Source organism: Giraffa tippelskirchi, chromosome 12 (assembly GCF_054371585.1).
Source record: "Giraffa tippelskirchi isolate mGirTip1 chromosome 12, T2T-mGirTip1v1.2.pri, whole genome shotgun sequence".
Classification (NCBI taxonomy): domain Eukaryota; kingdom Metazoa; phylum Chordata; class Mammalia; order Artiodactyla; family Giraffidae; genus Giraffa; species Giraffa tippelskirchi.
The window spans coordinates 22,322,160-22,343,550 of NC_137286.1; the positions used below are offsets into that span (position 1 = coordinate 22,322,160).

At 38.8% G+C, this 21,391-nt stretch overlaps 1 long non-coding RNA gene across 1 annotated transcript; it reads left to right on the forward strand.

The window, feature by feature from the left end:
• The first annotated feature begins 963 nt into the window (after window positions 1–963).
• LOC145528905 (uncharacterized) lies at window positions 964–5,297 on the forward strand. The gene is made up of 2 exons (XR_014070782.1): window positions 964–1,864; window positions 4,233–5,297. It is a non-coding gene; the product is annotated as an uncharacterized LOC145528905 (long non-coding RNA).
• Window positions 5,298–21,391: the final 16,094 nt, after the last annotated feature.

The following is a 21,391-nucleotide window of genomic DNA, read 5'->3' on the forward strand; positions in this document are numbered from 1 at the left end:
CTGCCTCCGGAGAAATCTGTATGCAGGTCAAGAAGCAACAGTTAGAACCGGACATGGAACAACAAACTGGTTCCAAATTGGGAAAGGAGTACGTCAAGGCTGTATATTGTCACCCTGCTTATTTAACTTATATTCAGAGTATATCATGCAAAATGCCGGGTTGGATGAAGCACAAGCTGGAATCAAGATTGCCGGGAGAAATATCAATAACCTCAGATACACAGATGACACCACTCTTATGGCAGAAAGCGAAGAAGAACTAGAGTCTCCTGATGAAAGTAAAAGAGGAGTGTGAAAAAGTTGGCTTAAAACTCAACATTCAGAAAACTAAGATCATGGCATCTGGTCCCATCACTTCATGGCAAATAGATGGAGTAACAATGGAAACAGTGAGAGATGTTTTTCTGGGCTCCAAAATCACTGCAGACAGTGACTGCAGCCATGAAATTAAAAGACACTTGCTCCTTGGAAGAAAAGTTATGACCAATCTAGACAGCATATTAAAAAGCAGAGACATTACTTTGCCAACAAAGGTCCATCTAGTCAAAGCTATGGTTTTTCCAGTAGTCACGTATAGATGTGAGAGTTGGACTATAAAGAAAGCTGAGCACTGAAGAATTGATGCTTTTGAACTGTGGTGTTGGAGAAGACTCTTGAGAGTCTCTTGGACTGCAAAGAGATCCAGCTAGTCAATCCTATAGGAAATCAGCCGTGAATATTCACTGGAAGGACTGATGCTGAAGCTGAAACTCTCATACTCTGGCCACTTGATGAGAACTGACTCATTTGAAAAGACCCTGATGCTGGGAACGATTGAAGGCAGGAGGAGAAGGGGGATGAGATGGTTGGATAAGCATCACCAACTCGACAGACATGAGCTTGAGCAAGCTCCAGGAGTTGGTGATGGACAGGGAAGCCTGGCATGCTGCAGTCCATGGGGTTGCAAAGAGTTGGAAACAACTGAGCAACTCAACTGAACTGAATGAAATGGAAGAGGTTTCTGTCTCCCTACTTCCATGGGAAGTAGGCTATTACATGTGGTTTTAAATTCTAAATAATATATTCATACATGACTATGCCATATTACAATGAAATAAAAACTACCCAAAACATATTTCTAGAAAGGGCTAAATTGCAGTATATTTAGTCACATTCATATATTTAACAAATATTCACTATAACAGTTTATAATAATCTGCTTTCAAATTCAAGTATTTTTCTTCTCATCAAATATATTAAGTCTTCTCTAAAGTGAAATTGTAAACAAGTGAAATTTCCCACTTAAACTATCTGGTTGGCCAAAAAGTTTGTTTGGGTTTTCCCTTGAGACGTTTGTCTATAGACAAACTGGAATGAACTTTTTTGGCCAACCCAATACTTTGTATTCTAGTCCACTGGACTTGTATACTAGGCCCTGCTCTGGCCCTTGCTCACTTCCCCAGCCACATGCCTCACCACTCCTCCATTCATTCTGTACTCCTGCCAGACTGAACCACATTCAACTCTAAGAAAGTGCCAAGCTCACCCTCTCTCCTCTGAGCGTTCATCATGGGTACTGGCCTCTCCACAACCTCTCTCTACCTCCTTACTCCCTCTGCCTTGTTAACTTTTAGATCTTAGTTGAGGTTATCACTTGCTCCAGAAAGCCTTTTCTGAGCACCACCAGGAACCCCAACATGAAGCTAAGGAGCCTGGTCTGTGCCTCTTACAATACCTAGATCACACATCTGTACTGTCATATTCTCACCAAACTAACTGCTTATTATCTGCATCTTTTCCTAGATAGTAGCTGCTCAATAAGTATTCCCCAACAGCTCAGCAGATAAAGAATCCACCTGCAACGCAGGAGACACAGAACATGCGGGTTCTATCCCTGGGTTGGGAAGATCCCCTGGAGGAGGGCAGAGTAACCCATTCCAGTATTCTTGCCTGGAGAATCCCATGGACAGAAGAGCCTGGCGGGCCACAGTCCGTGGGCTAGCAGAGTCAGAAACGACAGAGCACGAACACAAGACAAAAAATACCAAAAATGAATGCACCGAGGCTAAAAGATGCGAAGCACATGTTAGACTGGTGTTTTCCCTCTAAGGGTTTATATTTTTATCTCAGTCGTATGAATGAATAAGAAAATCACCTGATATCACAGCCTCTCCGAGACAATAAGCAGTGTTCTATGAAACTAAGGCCCAAATTATTGCCTCCATTTGAAGAGTCTTTCTAGTCCCTTAGGCAACTTTATAAAGATAGGAAGATTCTAGAAGGATTTACTTTAACCTCACACTAATAGTCAAAAGACACTAACTGTGGCACGAAGTTGCTTTTAAAAGCTAATTTTTTAAAAGGTTCCCATTGTTTATGTGAGAGTTACAGATATTTCATCATATATAGACCTGTCACATGATTAAAATGAAACTATATAAAGGAAGTCTTTCATTTTCACATTGTTTTAAATGTATAGTTTTGGTGGTTTTTTTTCAAATCCCTGCACATGATAATCAATAAATATTTAATAATGACACTGATGATCATGAGGATAAGAGTGATAAAATAAACAATATAAAAGGATGACATCACCAAGAGCTTCAAGTTGTCCTCCAAAGACTCTAAATGTGTTTCACGCAAAGCTCGTTTTCATAGCTGGACAACATCATGAAAGAAATTTCTAGTTTTAAAAAGAAAACCAATTCTGAAAGATGTTGTTGACATTTGTGACCCCGTGGAAATTATTTCAATCTGTGGGCAATTTGTTTTCAGTCTTTGTGTACAGCACAGAAAATTCAGCCAGCTCTCTTTCACACAACACCCATCTCAGCATTCATTCTCTTTTCGTAGCTCATCAAGACACGAAATAATCTAAACAAAATGACTACACTGACATTTTCTACAAATGCCATAATAATTGCTAAATTGGACTCACCACAGACAAAAGGAAATTTTATGTTCTGTTGATCACATACATCTTTTTATACATGAGACTCCACGACACTATCATTCCCCACCACACTGCTTCTGCCAATAACTGCGACTGATTGGGATTCATATAAAGCCCCCAGCCTCGTATGGAGCATGACAAGAGTCAAATTAGGTGGGCTGGGAGCAAAACAAAGAGCTCCAGAAAAAGAATTAACTGAAACTCAGCATTTTGACAGAGCCTTCTTCATGCCAGCGTGCATGCTGCCTCATTAAATGATGTGTAAAGGTCAGAGGTTAATCAACTTCAATTTGGCATGCATATTGAGTAGTTTTTAGTCATCATTCTATATTTCCAAATGAGAATAGGCAAGAAACACTTCAAGTTAGTGGAGCATTTTCTAATGACAACTTTTAACTCTTCAGAGACAGAATTTCTCATTTAACTTTGCGTACTTTTTTCCCCTTAAAAGCCCTAAAAGGGAATGCTTGTACACTGTTAGTGGGAATGTAGATTGATGCAGCCACTGTGGAAAATAGTATGGAGATTTCTCAAAAAAAAACCCAAAATCTAAAAATAGAACGACTATATGAACCAGCAATTCCATTCCTGATTAAATATCTGAAGAAAACACTAGTTCAAAAAGATACATGCACCCCAGTGTCCAGAGCAGCATTATTTAAAATTTTATGGTAGCAACCTAAGTGTCCATCAACAGATGAATGGATAAAGCAGATGTGGTGTGTATATAAGATAGAATACTGCTCAGCCATAAAAAAGAATGAAATTTTGCCATATGCAACAACATGGACAGAAGTGGGGGCTATTATGCTAAGTGAAATAAGTCAGACAAAAAGACAAATACTGTAATATCATTTATATGTGGAATCTAAAAATGTAATGCATTGTGAATACAACAAAAAAGAAACAGCCTCTCAGACAGAGAACAAATTAGTGATTGCCAAAGGAGAGAAGGAAGGGGGAGGGGCTACATAGGGGTATGAGATTAAGAGGTACAAACTATTATGTATAAAATAACTACAAAGATATATAGTACAACACAGGGAATGTAGTCAATATTTTATAACTATAAATAGAGTATAACATTTAAAAATAAATTAAAATTTTTATAAATAAACACTCGAAGATATGCAAGACATAAATGTCCAGGTTAACCTTTTTGATGGTTTTACTGAGGTATAATTAACATTCAAAAAACTCATATGGTTAAAGTGTACAACTTGGAGAGGTTTAACATATATGTTTGGGCTTCCCCACTGGCTCAGTAGTAAAGAATCTGCCTGCAATGCAGCAGACCCAGGTTTGATCCCTGGGTTGGGAAGATCCCTTGGAGTGGGGCATGGCAACCCACTCCAGTTTTCTTGCCTGAAGAATCCCCATGGGCAGAGGAGCCTGAGGCTACAGTCCATAGGGTAGCAAAGAGTCGGACACAACTGAAGCAAATGAGCATGCATGCACAACATACATGTGCACAAGTGAAACCGTCTCCCATGATCCAGAGAATGAACACAGCCAGCATGCCTTCTGGGGGATCTCTCTTTTTTCCTCCTGGCCCCTTATAAACTCTCCTTCCTACTCCTGTCACACATCATCCTCAGCAACCACTAATCTGCTTCCTATCATTACAGATTAGTTTACATATTCTACCATTTTATATGAATGGAATCATACAGTATGTACTTTTTCAGTCTGGATTCTTTAACTCAACATAATTATTTTCAGATTTATCCGTGTTCCTCATGTACTAGCCCAGAAATAAACCCAGACATCTATGGCTACTTAATCTTCAACAAAGCAAGTAAGAATATACAATAGAAAAAAAAACAGTCTCTTCAGAAGTCATGTTGGGAAAGGGTACAGCTACATGTAAATCAACGAAGTTAGAACACAAGCTCACACCATACACAAAAATAAACTCAAAAAATTAAGACTTAAATAAAAGACATGATACCATAAAACTCCTAAAGAGAACATAGACTAAATATTCTCTGACATAAATCATACCAATGTTTTCTTAGGTAAGTCTCCCAAAATAATAGAAATAAAAATAAAAGTAAAAATAAAACAAATGGGACTTAATCAAGCTTACCAGCTTTGGTACAGCAAAGGAAACCATCAACAAAATGAAATGACAACCTATGGACCGGGAAAAATATTTGCAAATGATGCAACCGACCTGGGCTAAATTTCCAACATATACAAAGAGCTCATACAATTCAATAACAAACAAACAATCAAATTAAAAATGGACAGAAGTTCTGAAAAGACATTTCTCCAAAGAAGACATACAGATGGCCAACAGGCACATGAAAATATGCTAAACATTGCTAATTATGAGAGAAATGCAAATAGAAACTACACTGAGGTACCACCTCACACCAGTCAGAATGGCCATCATTAAAGTCTACAAATAACAAAGCTGGACAGGGAATCTAACAGACTTGGGTTCAAATCCCTGCTTGGCCACTCATCCACTCAGATGTCTCTCCATCTGGTCTCTCTAAGGGCTGATTCAGGCTTCCTCACAGCAGGGTTGTTGAGTTCCAAGCTGCAGCAACTATCTCCCAAGAAAGAAAGGTCAAGTGGAAGCGCTGTCTTCTTACGATCTTGCCTCAGAAGTAACATAGCCTCAGTTCTACCACAGCCTATTGGTTGGAATAGTTACAAGTTCCTGCCCAGATTAAAGTGGAGGAGTGGGGAAAGGACAACATGAACCTCACCTCTCAGCAAGCAGAATTTCAGTTACTTTGTAAGAATATGTGCGATCAGGTATAGTGATGTGTGAAGCCATCTTTGGAAAATACAATCTGCCACAGCCACTGACTGCTTTAACTGTTATTTTACAGATAAGGAAACAGGGGCCCAAAGAAGTCTATGGGATCCAAATCACAATCACTAGCAGAACAAGACTCTTCAGTTCAGTTCAGTTGCTCAGTCATGTCCAACTCTTTGTGACCCCATGGACCACAGCATGCCAGGCCTCCCTGTCCATCACCAACTTCCAGAGTTTACTCAAACTCATGTCCATTGAGTTGGTGATGCCATCCAGCCATCTCATCCTCTGTCATCCCCTTCTCCTGCTTCCTTCAATCTTTCCCAGCATCAGGGTCTTTTCAGATGAATCAGTTCTTCCCATCAGGTGGCCAAAGTATTAGAGTTTTAGCTTCAGCATCAATTCCTCCAATGAATATTCAGAACTGATTTCCTTTAGGATGGACTGGTTGGATCTCCTTGCAGTCCAAGGGACTCTCAAGAGTCTTCTCCAACACCACAGTTCAAAAGCATCAATTCTTCAGCATTCAGCTTTCTTTATAGTCCAACTCTCACATCCATACACGACCACTGGAAAAACCATAGCCTTGACTAAAAGGACCTGTGTTAGCAAAGTAATGTCTCTGCTTTTTAATATGCTATCTAGGTGGGTCATAACTTTCCTTCCAAGGAGTAAGCGTCTTTTAATTTCATGGCTGCAATCACCATCTGCAGTAATTTTGGAGCCCAAAAAAATAAAGTCTGACACTGTTTCCACTGTTTCCCCATCTATTTCCCATGAAGTGCTGGGACCAGATGCCATGATCTTAGTTTTCTGAATGTTGAGCTTTAAGCCAACTTTTTCACTCTCCTCTTTCACTTACATCAAGAGGCTCTTTAGTTCTTCTTCACTTTCTGCCATAAGGGTGGTGTCATCTGCATATCTGAGGTTATTGATATTTCTCCCAGCAATCTTGATTCCAGTTTGTGTTTCTTCCAGTCCAGTGTTTCTCATGATGTACTCTGCATATAAGTTAAATAAGCAGGGTGACAATATACAGCCTTGACGTACTCCTTTTCCTATTTGGAACCAGTCTGTTGTTCCATGTCCAGTTCTAACTGTTGCTTCCTGACCTGCATACAGGTTTCTCAAGAGGCAGGTCAGGGGTCTGGTATTCCCATCTCTTTCAGAATTTTCCACAGTTTATTGTGATCCACACAGTCAAAGGCTTTGGCATAGTCAATAAACTAGAAAGTGCATATCTGAACTCCTAGCCTATGTTCTTTTCCACTAAGTCACATTGTCTCGTAATTTTTATGAAATTCACACTGGTGAGATTATAGAGTTATTGGATAGACAGTATTTAGTATAGGTAAAGTCTGACCTGACTCCTAGATAAGGCTTTCTTGATTCAGTAAATTCAGGACATAAAGAAACCGCTATTAGCCTGCAGAAAAAGTTAGGGAATTTTTTTAAAATAATTCTCTGACCGAAAAAGTTAAATCAATGGAGACATGTTTTACAAGTTAATCTTCCTCACTGCTGAGTTTTAATGACATTACAAAATCTACAAGTATGTTTTCCATTCATAGTTTCATCTTTTTTCAGGGAAATGGAGTAATACAAGTAATTCTAGTGTGATTTAAATATCTAACCACAAGAATCAGGCATAGTTATCTAACTATACTAAATTTCAACAGTATTACTCATTTTGATATGTTTTACTCTTTCTAATGCATACATTATTAATAATGAATCAGTTAGAGGTCTGCCAACTACTGTAATGAATCAAAGTGTCATTTTAAAACTGTTTTAAGTCATCCACAACAGAAAAGAACAATGGGAAAAGGAGATCAGAAACTTCTGCCAGAGTAGCTTATATAAGACAAACACTCGTATGCTAGTAATAACTAGAAAATCTCAATAAGCTACCCAAAAAAGTCATTTTCAAAGGCACTGGAGAGCAATCAAGACTGCCAGAACTTGAGAGCTAATCCTTGAGAGAAAGCAGATGCACTAGAGTGACCATGACACCTCCTATTACCACTTCTTTCCTAAAAAGCTCAGGGCTAGGCAGTCAAGAAGAAAACAGCGGTTCAGAGACTGTGTCAATTACATAGGGTCAGAAGATAAAAACTGACACTTATGATAGCCAGGAATTAGAAGGAGCAGTATCCAGGAGAAAAAGAATTACAGAGAAGTGAGTTAAAAATTTTCTGCCAATTTGCTAATTCCTAAATCACAAATGAGCTAAGTTGCTGGCTGTCTTTTGGTGCTGAAGAGATGAAAAAATTCTAGGGGACTTCCCTGGTGGTCCATTGGTTAAGAATCTGCCTTCCAGTGTAGGGTCTGGGGTTTCAACCCCTGGTCTGGGAACTAAGATCTCATATGCCATAGGGCAACTAAGCCCACAAGCTGCAATGAAGACTTAGCACAGCCAGAAAACACACACACACACACACAGACACACACACACACACACACAGACACACACACACACACACACACAGACACACACACACACACACACACACACACACACACGTTTTAATTTGAGCTCCACCAGAGAAGAGATGATCTAATCTGACAAATACCTCAGGCTTTCAGTTCAGACTCCCTGAAGTCTATGCTTTTGTGGTAAAGAAAAACAAAAAATAGACCAGCCCTCACAGAAACTTAAATTCAGCCTTGAATCATCTTCTTTAGTGACTGAATCAAGATGGCCATTCTATCTTCCATTAAAAAAAAGAAAAAAATAACTCATATTTGGAATAGGATAATCTAGAGCCTTTACAACTTTTTTACATAACATATATTCTTTTTTAAAAAAAACTATTTAGCATACCAGGTATAGAAAAAATGACCAAAACCAAAGTGGGGAAAAAAAAACAGAAAATAGACAGTAGACCAGAAGGTGATCCAAATATTGGAGCTATCAGACATAGACTTTAAAATAATTTTAATTAAAAATGTCAGTAAGATAAATGACAAGATAGAGACTTTCATCATGGTAATGGAATCTATAAAATACAATAGTTGAAAATAAGAACTCAGTAAACAGAGTTAAAGGCATATTAGATACAGAAGAAGAAATTAGGAAACTGATAGGTTAATAGAAAACAAAGACTAGAACACGGAAGGGGAAAAAAATATACACGAGGAGCACAAGAGATATGTAGGATGTGGTAAAATGGCTAATATCTCTACAACTGAAGTTTCAGAGAAGTGGTAGGAAACAATGATTCTAAAACTGAATGAGAATTTTCGAAAACTGACAAAAGATCTCAAGCCATAGATTAAAGAAACTGTTTAAACACAAGTGAGGTAAATATCCCATCCCCCCCCAAAAAAAACCACAAATACTTTGATCAAAGCTATTTAAAGCTAAAGTCAAAGAGAACATCTTAAAAGCAACCAGAGAAGACAGACACATCTCCTTTAGAGAACAAGTAAGAGTTGTCAACAGAAAAAAAGAAGCCAAGGAATTAAAGTGCAGAAAGAAAATAAATTCCAGTTTGGTACTACATACCTGGCAAAATAGCCTTCAAATTTGAAATTAAAACAAAGATATTTTCAGGCACGTAAGAACTCTGAAACCTTATTCCAAAAGATCCACACCAAATATTCAAGTGAGTTCTTCAGGCAAAAGTACCAAGATTCCAGATGTGAGCACAGAAATACAGGACAGAATGTAGAGCAAGAGAAGGTAAATATGTAGTTATATTCAAATGTTTGTTGACTTTGTAAAACAATAATACTGTAGGCTTAAAGTATGTGGAGAAATAAAATGATAACCATAGCACAAAAGAGAAAGAGGTTAAATAGAATAAAGTATTCTATGGATGTTTTACTGACTGGAGGTAAAAGCATCAATTTTTAGTATATCTAGTTAGTCAAGGATACCTCTGGTAATCTTCAGAATAATCACTGAAAGAATAGCATTGAGAGGGAAACTGATTATTAGAGGGAAAATTTTAAAACTTTAAATATTTTATTCATGAAGGTCAAAAAAGGAGAAAGGACAGAGAACATGAGACAAATACAAAAAAAGAATGTATCTATTAACCTGAATATATCAGTAATTTAATATGTGAGTATACAAGTCTGTCTCCCTTCAAAATTTATATATTGAAACCCTAATGTCCAAGGTGATGGCATTGGAAGGTGGGAACTTTGGGAGGTGCTTAGGTCATGAGAGTAGAGCTCTCATGAATGGAATTGGTGCTCTTATAAAAGAGGCTTCTGAGAGATGTGAGATCAAAGGGAGAAGATGCCAGCTATGAACCAGGAAGAGGGCCCACACCAATGGGCCAGACTATGCTGATGCCTTGATCTTGGAACTCCAGCCTCCAGAGCAGTGAGAAATAAGTTTCTGTTGAGAAAGTCATGTGTAAATTTCCTTTTCCATATTTCTTGCTCAAGAAAGTTTCAAATGTTACAAGTTTTTGCCATTACAACTCTTATACAAGTATGAGTTTCTACAAGGTGTTATAAAACTAGAGTCACTAAGGGCTGTACATCTTTCACTTTATCAGGTCTTACCAAATTGCTTCCATCATATGACAGCTTCTCTTTCAGCACATTCTTGCCAGTGCTTGGTACTACCAGACTTGTAGAAACTTGCCAGTCTGGTGGACGTGAACTAACAGCTTATTTTAATTTTGTGCACACGTGCTCAGTCACTCAGTTTTGTCTGACTGTTTGGGACTCCATGGACTGTAGCCCGCCAGGCTCCCCTGCCCATGGATTTATGCAGGAAAGAATACTGGAGTGGGTTGCCATTTCCTCCTCCAGGGGATCTTCCCCACCCAGGGATCAAACCCTTATCTCCTGCAGCTCCTGCATTGGCAGGTGAGGATTCTTTACCACTGAGCCCCCTGGAGAGCCTGGCATTGTTTTAATTACATTTACCTTATCACTGGTGAAGCTGAGATGTCTTTCATATGTTAACTCTTAGGGTTTCTTTTATAGTTTGGCTTTTTTTTTTTGCATCATTTGCCCCTTTTTTGTGGAGTTATTTTCATTTTTCTTATTGACTTGTCCCTTAATTTATTTCATCGACTAGTTGTTGGCTTGGGTGAGTAGATCCATAATGATGCTCTTCATCAAGGTGGGAAATAAAGAAATTCAGGCACATTTTTCAGTAACAATGAGTTCAGTATCAGATAATGTACTGCAAATAATTACTCAAAATGACTAACTTTTAACTTTATAATACCTTTTGCATAAAAATTTTAATATGGTTAACATATTCATTTGCCTACTTGTGCTTTTTAAAAAATATTTATCTATTTATTTATTTATTTGGCTGAGTCAGGTCTTAGTTGTAGGATGTAGGATCTAATTCCCTAACCAGGGATCAAACCCAGGCACCCTGCACTGGGAGCCTGGAGTCTCAGCCACTGGACTACCAGGGAAGTCCCTTGATGTGCTTTTAATGTAAGAAATTTTCTTAGCCTGTAGATTAAAGATATTCTCATGTTTTAGTTTTATTTTCTCTCTAGATTTTTATCTTTAGGAATTTCATTTTGCATGTGACATGAAATAAAAATCCAATTCTTTTCCCATACACATAGCCAATTGTCTCAGTATTATTTATAAAAAGATCTATACTTTCCTTATTGATTTATGCTTCCAGCTCCATTACACACAATGTCACAATTGCATATGGGGTCTAACTGCCTGTCCTGTGCCAATATAACACTGTTTTAATTGCAATCATTTCACATTAAATCATATTATTCAACAAAGTAAACTCCCAATTTATTCTTTAAATTATTTTGACTCTTCTGGGCACTTTATTATTCCACATGAATTTTTATTTCAATTTGTCAAATTTCAAGATTAAAAAACAACTTGGAATTTTTATTAGAATAAAGTGACTTTATGAATTAGGGAGAAATGACACTGATATTGTCTTCTCATTCATAATCTCTTTCGTATCTCCATTTATTTAATTCTATCTTGTCAGTCAGTCAGTAAGTCCAGATGCTCAGTCATGTCCGACTCTTTGCAACCCCATGGACTGCAGCACGCCAGGCCTCCCTGTTCACTGCCAACTCCCAGAGTTTACTCAAACTCATGTCCTTTGAGTTGGTGAGGCCATCCAGCCATCTCATCCTCTGTCGTCCCCTTCTCCTCCTGCCCTCAATCTTTCCCAGCAGAGTCTTTTCAAATGAGTCAGTTCTTCGTATCAGGTGGCCAAAGTATTGGAGTTTCAGCTTCAGCATCAGTCCTTCCAAGGAATATTCAGGACTGATCTCCTTTAGGATGGACTGGTTGGACCTCCTTGCAGTCCAAGGGACTCTCAAGAGTCTTCTCTAACACCACAGTGCAAAAGCATCAATTCTTCAGTGCTCAGCTTTCTTTATAGTCCAACTCTCACATCCATACATGACTACTGGAAAAACCACAGTTTGTACCCATTAGTAAAGTTTCATAATGAGCTCTTTTAACTTTTGCTTCATTGACTACTTGAAAGCCTTTGACTGTATCGATCACAACAAACTGTGGAAAATTCTTAAAAAGACGGGAATACCAAACCACTTTACCTGCCTCCTGAGAAATCTGTATGCAGGTCATGAAGCAACAGTTAAAACCAGACATGGAACAATGGACTGGTTCCAAATTGGGAAAGGTGTACGTCAAGGCTGTATATTGTCATTCTGGTTATTTAACTTATATGCAGAATAGGTGAGAGTGCAAGTCGCTCAGTCATGTCCGACTCTTAGCAACCCCATGGACTCTACAGTCCATGGAATTCTCCAGGCCAGAATATTGGAGTGGGTAGCCATTCCAGGGATCTTTTTAACCCAGGGATCCAACCCAGGTCTCCCACATTTCAGGCAGATTCTTTACCAACTGAGCTATATATGCAGAGTACATCATGAGAAATTCCAGGCTGGATGAAGCTCAAGCTAGAATCAAGATTGCCAGGAGAAATATCAATAACCTCAGATATGAAGATGATACCACACTTATGGCAGAAATTGAAGAGGAACTAAAGAGCCTCTTGATGAAAGTGAAAGAGGAGAGTGAAAAAGCTGGCTTAAAACTCAACATTCAAAAAAAAAAGATCACGGCATCTGGTTCCATTACTTCGTGGCAAATAGATGGGGAAACAATGGAAACACTGAGAGACTTTTTTTTTGGGGGGGGGCTCCAAAATCACTGCAGATGGAACTGCAGCCATGAAATTAAAAGACACTTACTCCTTGGAAGGAAAGTTATGACCAACCTAGACAGCATATTAAAAAGCAGAGACATTACTTTACCAACAAAGGTCCGTCTAGTCAAAGCTATGGTATTTTACATACTGTGTATGTTTCCATGCTCAGGTGGCACTGGTGGTAAAGAACCTACCTGCCAACGCAGGAGATGTAAGGGATGTGTGGATTCAATCCCTGGTCAGGATGTTCCCCTGAAAGAGGGCATGGCACCCCACCTCAGTATTCTTGCCTGGAGAATCCCATGGACAGAGGAGCCTGGAGTGTTACGGTCCATAGGGTTGCAAAGAGTTGGACACAACTGAAGCCACTTAGCATAGTACAGCACAGTGTTTCCATGCTGCTCTCAATTCGCCCCACCCTCTCCTTCCCTGCGTCCATAAGTCTGTTCTCTATGCCTGCGTCTCCTTTGCTGTCTTGCTAATAGGTTATCAGTACCATCCTTCTAGATTCCATATAAATGCTTTAATATTTATTTTTCTCTTTCTGACTTACTTCATTCTGTATAACAGGCTCTAGGTTCATTCACCTCAAATACATAAAAATCCATGATTTTACCCTTCTATGACATCAGATATATATAAGAATACTAATTTTCAGCAGTAGCTTTGGAAGATGGGTCACTCTTTAGTCACTCTTTAAGTAACTATAGTGAAAAAAATGAGCCTGAAGACAGAGGGAGGAGCCAGGTCATGAATGACTTATGTGCCAAGCTGAGGAGTTTGTATTTCATCCTGAAAGCAATTAACTTAAATCAGATTTGTATCTTGCATTTGAATTTTAGAAAAGGACACAAGCTCACGGACTGAGCATGTATTCTAAAAGCAGACACACCAGTTAAGGGACTTCCCTGGTGGTCCAGTGGCTAAGACTCCACATTCCCAATGCAGGAGTTCAATCCCTGGTCAGAGTATTAGATCCCACTAAAGCACAACTAAAGACCCCACATGCCACAATGAAGATTGAAGAACCCAGGTGCCACAACTAAGACCCCATGCAGCTAAATAAATAAATAAAATTTTAAAACATAAATAAAGGCAGGGACACCAGTTGAAATGTATCACAGTAACTACAAGCTTCATGAGAACAGGAACTGTTGGTTTTACTCACCACTGAATCCTCAGAACCTCACACAGGTCTTGACACATAATAGATGCTCAATAAATACTAGTTTAATTAATTAGTCCTATGACAAATAATTAGCACAGAACCAAAAACAGAGGTCATGGAGATAGAGAGGGGAAGACAAAATCTCTAAATATGTAAGAGGGAGCAACTGTATTGTATACTCGTAGTGAGACAAAGGGAGAAATCTAGAATGGTGCCCAGGTTACCAGCTGGGATGACTAGATAGATGGAGGTACCCTAAAAGGAGAGAGAGAGATGGTGAAGGACAGGGAAGCCTGGCGTGCTGCAGTCCATGGGGTCATCAAGAGTCAGACACAAGTGAGCAACTGCACAACAAAACTAGAGAGGGAATAAAGAAATACAGACAGGTTTTCAGGAATATATACTGAGTTAAGAAGTACTTGCAGACACATTAGTCAAAAAGCATTTGGAACTCTGGACCTATAGCTGCTCAAGGGGAACCCAGCCCGGGGAGGCTGCTAAGGTTGCAGGTGTCGGTGAGTCGCACTGGAAGTGCAAACTAGCTCAAGCCTCTTTCCCCTGTGACATGCTGTATCCATCTTAAGCTACCCTAAGGTCCCAGTAAAGTACATTCAAGGGCTTAAGCAGATGTGAAGTTGCCTCTTGAAGAAAATTTGGCCTCAGTTTCAGGGACCTCCATGACCCATCTCCATTTGCAAGTGAGACGACCTTTCACTCTGGTAAAACCACAACTGAGCATTGTCTTCATCTTTCATAAAATGCCACCCCGCCATCTGCTCATCTACAATCCAAAGCATATTGTTCTGCCGTCAACAGTACACGCACACTTAACGTCTCATCATAGAAGTTCACCTGGACTAGTCAAGGCCCTCAGGTTGATAGGCTGCCAGCCTGAGATTTGTTTTCTGTCCACTCTTCTAAGCATTCCATAGGCTACTTTAGTAGTAATGGAGCACCTCATTAGCTTAGTTCCTCTACCAAGTACCACTTCAGTGTTATTCCCAGACTGCAACAAAGCTCAACATAAGAACTAGACACATGAATAAAGGCCCAGTGCATTTGCTTTTCTGGAGATACTGTCTTCTGTATTGTTCAATGTCCCCATACAAATTTTTTCATGATACATTTTTCCTGCCTTTATTTACAGCAGGATTTTTATTATAAATACAACAAGTGCTTATTGTTTAAAAAGTTTTTTTTTCCCAAACAATATAAAAGCTCCCATATCCTTCTTTTCTTGCCCACACAATTCTAACTCCCAGAGGTATTCAAGTAGTCAAGATTCTTTCTATTGCAAGTGACAGATCTGTAATTTGATGGAAGTTAAACACCGGAGGAGAAGTGAAGGCCACTAGGGGTAAGGCAAGGAATCAAAGCAAACACTGCTGAAACCAGAGTGGTACCAAAGGCCCCAGGGAATGAGCCTGGGGTGTGAGCTTCTGGTCTCTGCTTCTACATGCACATTAGTTATTCTTAGTTATCTTGGGTGGTGAAGAACAGGGCTTGAGGGAACATACCCTGCATCACTGTCATCCAATGAGAAAAGGGATTTTTTTTCTCTCTTAGAAAAATCCCAGAGATATGCTCTGATTAGCTTGGTTTGGGTCAAAGGAGTAGCTACAGTTGGCAGTGCCCAGAAACTCATGACTAAAATAGAAGGGGAGCTGTTCCCTTAAGGAAGAGGGACACTTATCAAAGTAAGGGGAAAGTATGCTAGGCAGCAAAAGTGTCTGGCAACTTAATATTACCATCAATAGTTTCCTGAGTATCTTCCAAACATTTGCTCTATATTTACAAGCACATAAAAATACTTTTTATGTTTTACACAAATAAAACATACTATGAAAATTTCCTTTTAGGAGTTTAACAAGCAAAAAACTGTCCTTTCACTAAGTATACTTAGATGATATACTTTCTCTTGGTCAGATAATGATCATTTTCTAATCCACCATTTTTTTTCTTGGATATAAAGCAGCTCAGAGCTAAATTTAATGTTCAGTTACCATAATTATACTAAATCTCATGGTTCGAGTATTTACTTCCTTTTTTTCATGCTTTTAGATTTCTAATTCCTAGCTCATCTAGCTTTATTGTATAAATGTCATTTATTGTAAACCACCTAAAATTCTTCCTCAAAGAAGACAGGATTTTTACAAGTTCTTCTAATACTTCTTATTTTTCAACTTTATTATTTTTCATGATGAATGCTTATTATACAAAATTTAAAAAATAAATGGGAAAGCAGGAGAAAAAGAATAACCCATGTTCCCACCCCTCAATATTAACATTTTAGTGTACCACTTAATTTCAAGACTAGGAGAAAAAACCAAGACATATAACCAGCTCAACTGAATAGACTCCTTGCTAATCAAAAAAAAAAAATCTCTGGAGCTTTTGACTTATGGGGAGAGCCAAGGAAAGGAAAACACTGAACAGGAAAAAAGATCTCTGAAATTTTGACAATGGTCGTTCGGAATCTATTCTCATAAAATTAGTACTAACATAGAGTCTATTGATCCATCCTCCCAAATGTAGTCAATCAGTACCTAAATTAAGACAGAATTGAAAAACAAAATGCTGCCTTTTTGTTAAGCTTCTGCAATTGTATCCAACCACAAAAATAAGTGGGAAAACTATTGCAACTAAAACGAAAGGTCTTATTTTTCTAGGTTTCATAGCCAAAATAGTGTTTTAAACACAATTACTAACTGTATTAGAAACCTTCAGATTCCCAATTATGTAAAGTTGTTAAGGTGACAGTAACAAAAGACTGGTCCTAGAAAAACTTTGACAATCATGTGCATACCTGCCTCCCCTTAAACTCTGACTCTCAAAGAAAATTAAGCAATCATACCAAGTGTTTTCAAACCTGTATCAGCCAGCTTGGGCTGCCATAACAAAATGCCATGGAATAAATGGCTTACACTTATTTTGTCACAGTTCTAGAGATGGAAAGTCTGATATTAGGATGCCAACATGGTTACCTCCTAGTGAGGCCTATTTTCCTGACACAGATGGCTACTTCCTCACTGTGTGATCACGTGGCCTTTCCTCAGTACATGCACACAAACAGAGAAAGCTCTGGTCTCTCGTCTTACAAGAACACTAATACTATTGGTTCAGGGTCCTACCATCATGACCTCACTTAACCTTAATCACTTCCACAAACTCCTTGTCTCCAAATAAGAGTCACATTCAGGGTTAGGGCTTCAAGATGTCAATTTGGGTTGGGGGGAATAATTCAGTCCATAGCAGCTCCTTTGCTCTGATAATCACAGCTTGCATGTCTGCTCACACAGGCTCAGTTGTGTCTGACTCTTTGTGGCGCCATGGACTGTAGTCTGCCAGGTCCTTCTGTCCATAGAATTTTCCAGGCAAGAACACTGGAGAGAGTTGCCATTTCCTACCCGGGGGGGGGGTCTTCCCAACCTAGGGATTGAACCTGCGTCTCTTGCGTGTCCTGCATTGGCAGGTGGATTCTTTACCACTGTGCCACCTGGGAAGTCATATCTCTGGCAATAGTTTAATTTAGTTCTTCATATATTGAAAATCAGCATTTAGAGAGGGGTGAGTTCTTTACCTCTTTTCAGAATAACAGTTCACCCACCCATAACTTCACACAATAAAAAAAGATGTTTCTTAAAAATTAAATGTGATATATAGTTGTGAAAAGATACATGTATATATACACGTATGTAGGTGTGTTGGTGGGAAGAGAGAGAAGTTCATCTACTTCTGCATCATCTGAAACCTTTATCCATCACCCTGAGATGTGGGTCCTAAAACACCCAGTATAATATAACACAGCTAGGTTAGTAGGGAGATAGGCAGTTATGGAGAAATCATTAGGAACTAGAACTTAGTGACCAAAGTGGGTACACAGGAAAACAACTGGATTCAGAACAGACAGTGCAAGCTGAAATCACAGCACTTTGCTTTGTCCTATGTTTTATGTAAAGTGTGCTATGTTTAAATATAGAACCAGGGACTTTCCTGGTGGTCCAGTGGTTAAGACGCCATGCTCCCACTGTAGGGGTACGAGTTCGATCCCTGGTCAGGGAACCAAAATCCCGCATGCAGGGCAGCATGACCAAAACACTTATAAATAACAAAAAGACTATGTTGGGTCAAATTTTAAATAGTCCTATCTTCTGTATGTCTGAGTAGCATGTTTGGCTTTGAATTCTTTCATCCAGAGTAAAACATTAAACAAAAAAAAAAACCATAAATCAAACATTTCGGCCCTTTCCTGGTCTTCCTACCATGGCCTGACTCTATTCAGAAAGTGTATCTTTTTCCCCATGACATCTGAAGTACAATATAGAAATTCATCCCTTTAGTGAACTGGGCCTTTCCCCAAGATTTTTATTTTGCATGTAACAAAATAACAGCAAATTTCAGGTATTAGAAGGATCGAAACAACCTCTTCTATTCTGTTGTCCTTAGAACACCATCTTTTATTCATAGCTTCTCTTGTGGTGCTAGGAGGCAGATTCTGTTGCTATAGCAACGCCCTGCATATCCTTGGGGATAGCTTACAGTTTTACTTTTTTTTTGAACAACAAAGAGCCATTGATACTACATGTTGCCAAAGGTTACAAAAGTTGAATTCTGAAATGAAAATATTTCTTCTATAGAAGTGGTACACCATATGCGTCCCACAAATTCAGAGATATGTAAGGATATGACCTTTCTGTGAACACTGATGAATCTAGTATAATACTGTTTGGCTTCAATGGATTATTCACAGCAGAAGTAGTTGAAGTGTATGCCTTGTTTTCTAAGACTACTGTGGGGGATAAGGGGTTTACTCCCAGTATCTGTTAAGATCCAGGAGCAGGAAAGAAAAAAAAAAAAAAAAAATCAAAGGTACCATCACTTACATTTTGTTACTTTGTAATCACCTTCCCTTGCCCACCCCCACTAAAATGAACTGCTATATCAAAATCCAATTACACTTTGACAGTAAATAGATCCTCAAAGAGCGGTTGTGACTGAATCCTTGTTCCTCGGGATAGATATTAAATATATGAGAGTCTCAAGAGGTCTGAAATCTGTATTCCTAGCTTCATTTTAACTCGATTCTCTTCATCTGTGAAGAAATAATATTCCTTAGCTAGCTGTTTTTTTTAAACTAGGAAAAAGTATTTCTTTTCAAGTATCTTTTCAGGATAAGTTATCTCATCCCCCTAGAAGTCTGAAGGGATGCTCTGAGAACCACTGATGAGAAGTTAGAGGCTCCAAGGAATCACTTTCTGGGGAAACAGCTACAAGAGCTTATAAAGAGTCTGGAGGTAGGAATCTGGATTTTTCTTCTTAACAAGAGAGAAAGCTACAGACTGAAAAAATGCAGATAAGATGTATATATAAACACATATACAAGGAATGATGTCAATCTACTCCACTCACTACAGCTTGGGCAAATTCTCTTCCCAGCAAACCAAGCAAACCCCATAATTCAAGGCCATTTATTCATTCATTTATCAGTATTTACTAAGTACATTCTACATTCCAAGCCACTCAAAGACTTTTCAAATGCTTACTAAATGCCTGATTGTACTCTCGAAGAGTTAATCTCTAATTCAATAAAGTCTTTTTTGGTACAGTTTTTATAGCTACTATATGGAGAAATCTGTTAAAAATAACAGATTCGCAAGGTAATCATAGCTAGCAACTCAAGTTCAAAGATAGTGTTTCTAAATACCATCTCCCACCAAAAGGAACAAGGTTTCCTTAGAGAAATGACCGATTCCAGAAATGATTGGGATAGGAAAAATACAAGGTAGACTAGAACATCTTATTCAAGAAAGGAAGGAAGTGTTTAAACATCAATAGAGTCATATGGAAACATACTGGTGCCAGTTTGAAGAAGCTCCCACTGGCCACATCTTGGACAATTTGATCACCGTGAAAAATGACAGAAGCAGGTCATAGTACAGTTGATGAAAAATAACTCCATGTTTCCATCATGAAACTCAGAAGAAGGAGAAAATATAGTAGGGGTGGAGAAGGAAGAGGAGGAGGGAAGGGATGGGGAGAAGAAAGCTCAGTTTTACAGAACACCATCTGTTATAATTGAGTTGTCTCCCACCCAAAGCCCATATGCTGAAGCCCTAACTCCCAGTGTGACTGTATTTGAAGACAGGACCTGCAGGAAGGTAACTAAGATTAAATGAGGTCACAAGGGTAGCCCAAGGGTTCCCTCTCTCCCCAAGTCACACAGGAGGGGCCAGTGAGGGCACCTTGAGAAGACAGCTGCCTACTAGCCAGAAGAGAGGATCCACCAGAAACCAACCCGGACCACACTTTGGTCTTGGATGTCTAGCTTCCAGAACCATGAGAAAATACATTTCTGTTGTTTAAGCCACCCAAGCTGTGGTAGTTTGTTGTGGCAGCCTGAGGCAACTAATATACCAACTAATGAATGTCAAGAAAATGCTAGAAATAGAAAATCTCTATTTTCAACCCACAGTGTAAAAATCATAACAGATGCTAAAACCAAACAGTAAAAAACTATTGGTTTTAAAATATCACCACACAGGTTAACTGTACAACAGGGATTTTAGGCATAATACCAACTTAACCAAATGACCAAACTTAGCATCACCAATAGTGGGACAATCTGATATGAACCTCTTGATGGATCCTCTAAGAATTATACATCAGATATCCAGTATCCTTGCCATGAATATTTAATCTGTAGAAAACAATCAAATAAATTCCAGAAAGGGATTTATACAGCATTTAGTGTCCTATTCATTCAACTTTCCTGTGGTTTGGAGTTTCTCAAAATACACAGTTTAAAAAATAAGAAATGTAAATGTACAAAACGTTAAACATTTTATGTCACACAGCTCACCCTAACTGCTACTGACCAGGCACCTACCAAGACCAAACTGTACAACTTAATGGTTAGAGAGCATGGATGCTGGTCCCCACAGACCTACCTTCCAAGCCTGTTGCTCAGACCTTCCACAAGTAACAGTATCACCAAGCCTTAGTTTTCTGCAGTAAAATGAGAATAGCACCTAAGTGATAAGCAGTTGAGAAGATAAAATGAGGCCGATAAACTGTCTGGCACACGGGAGACAGTGATTGTTATTACCCAGAAGGATGAGGGTAGGCATTGGAAGCTATTTAGTCACCATTACGTACTACATACTCTGTGGTAAACTCTCTCACTTACCAATAAGTTACTAATAACAAGTGACCGCACTGCATTATTAGTAACCAGTTTTGTGGCAAGAGTGTTTTGAACCACATTAGAAGGCAATGTCCAAGTCTTAACTCTAATGTCTCCATCTCCCAAAGGACCTTGTACCACGTTATATGGTAATTTCTGATCTACATGCAGTGCTAGACCAGTGCTTC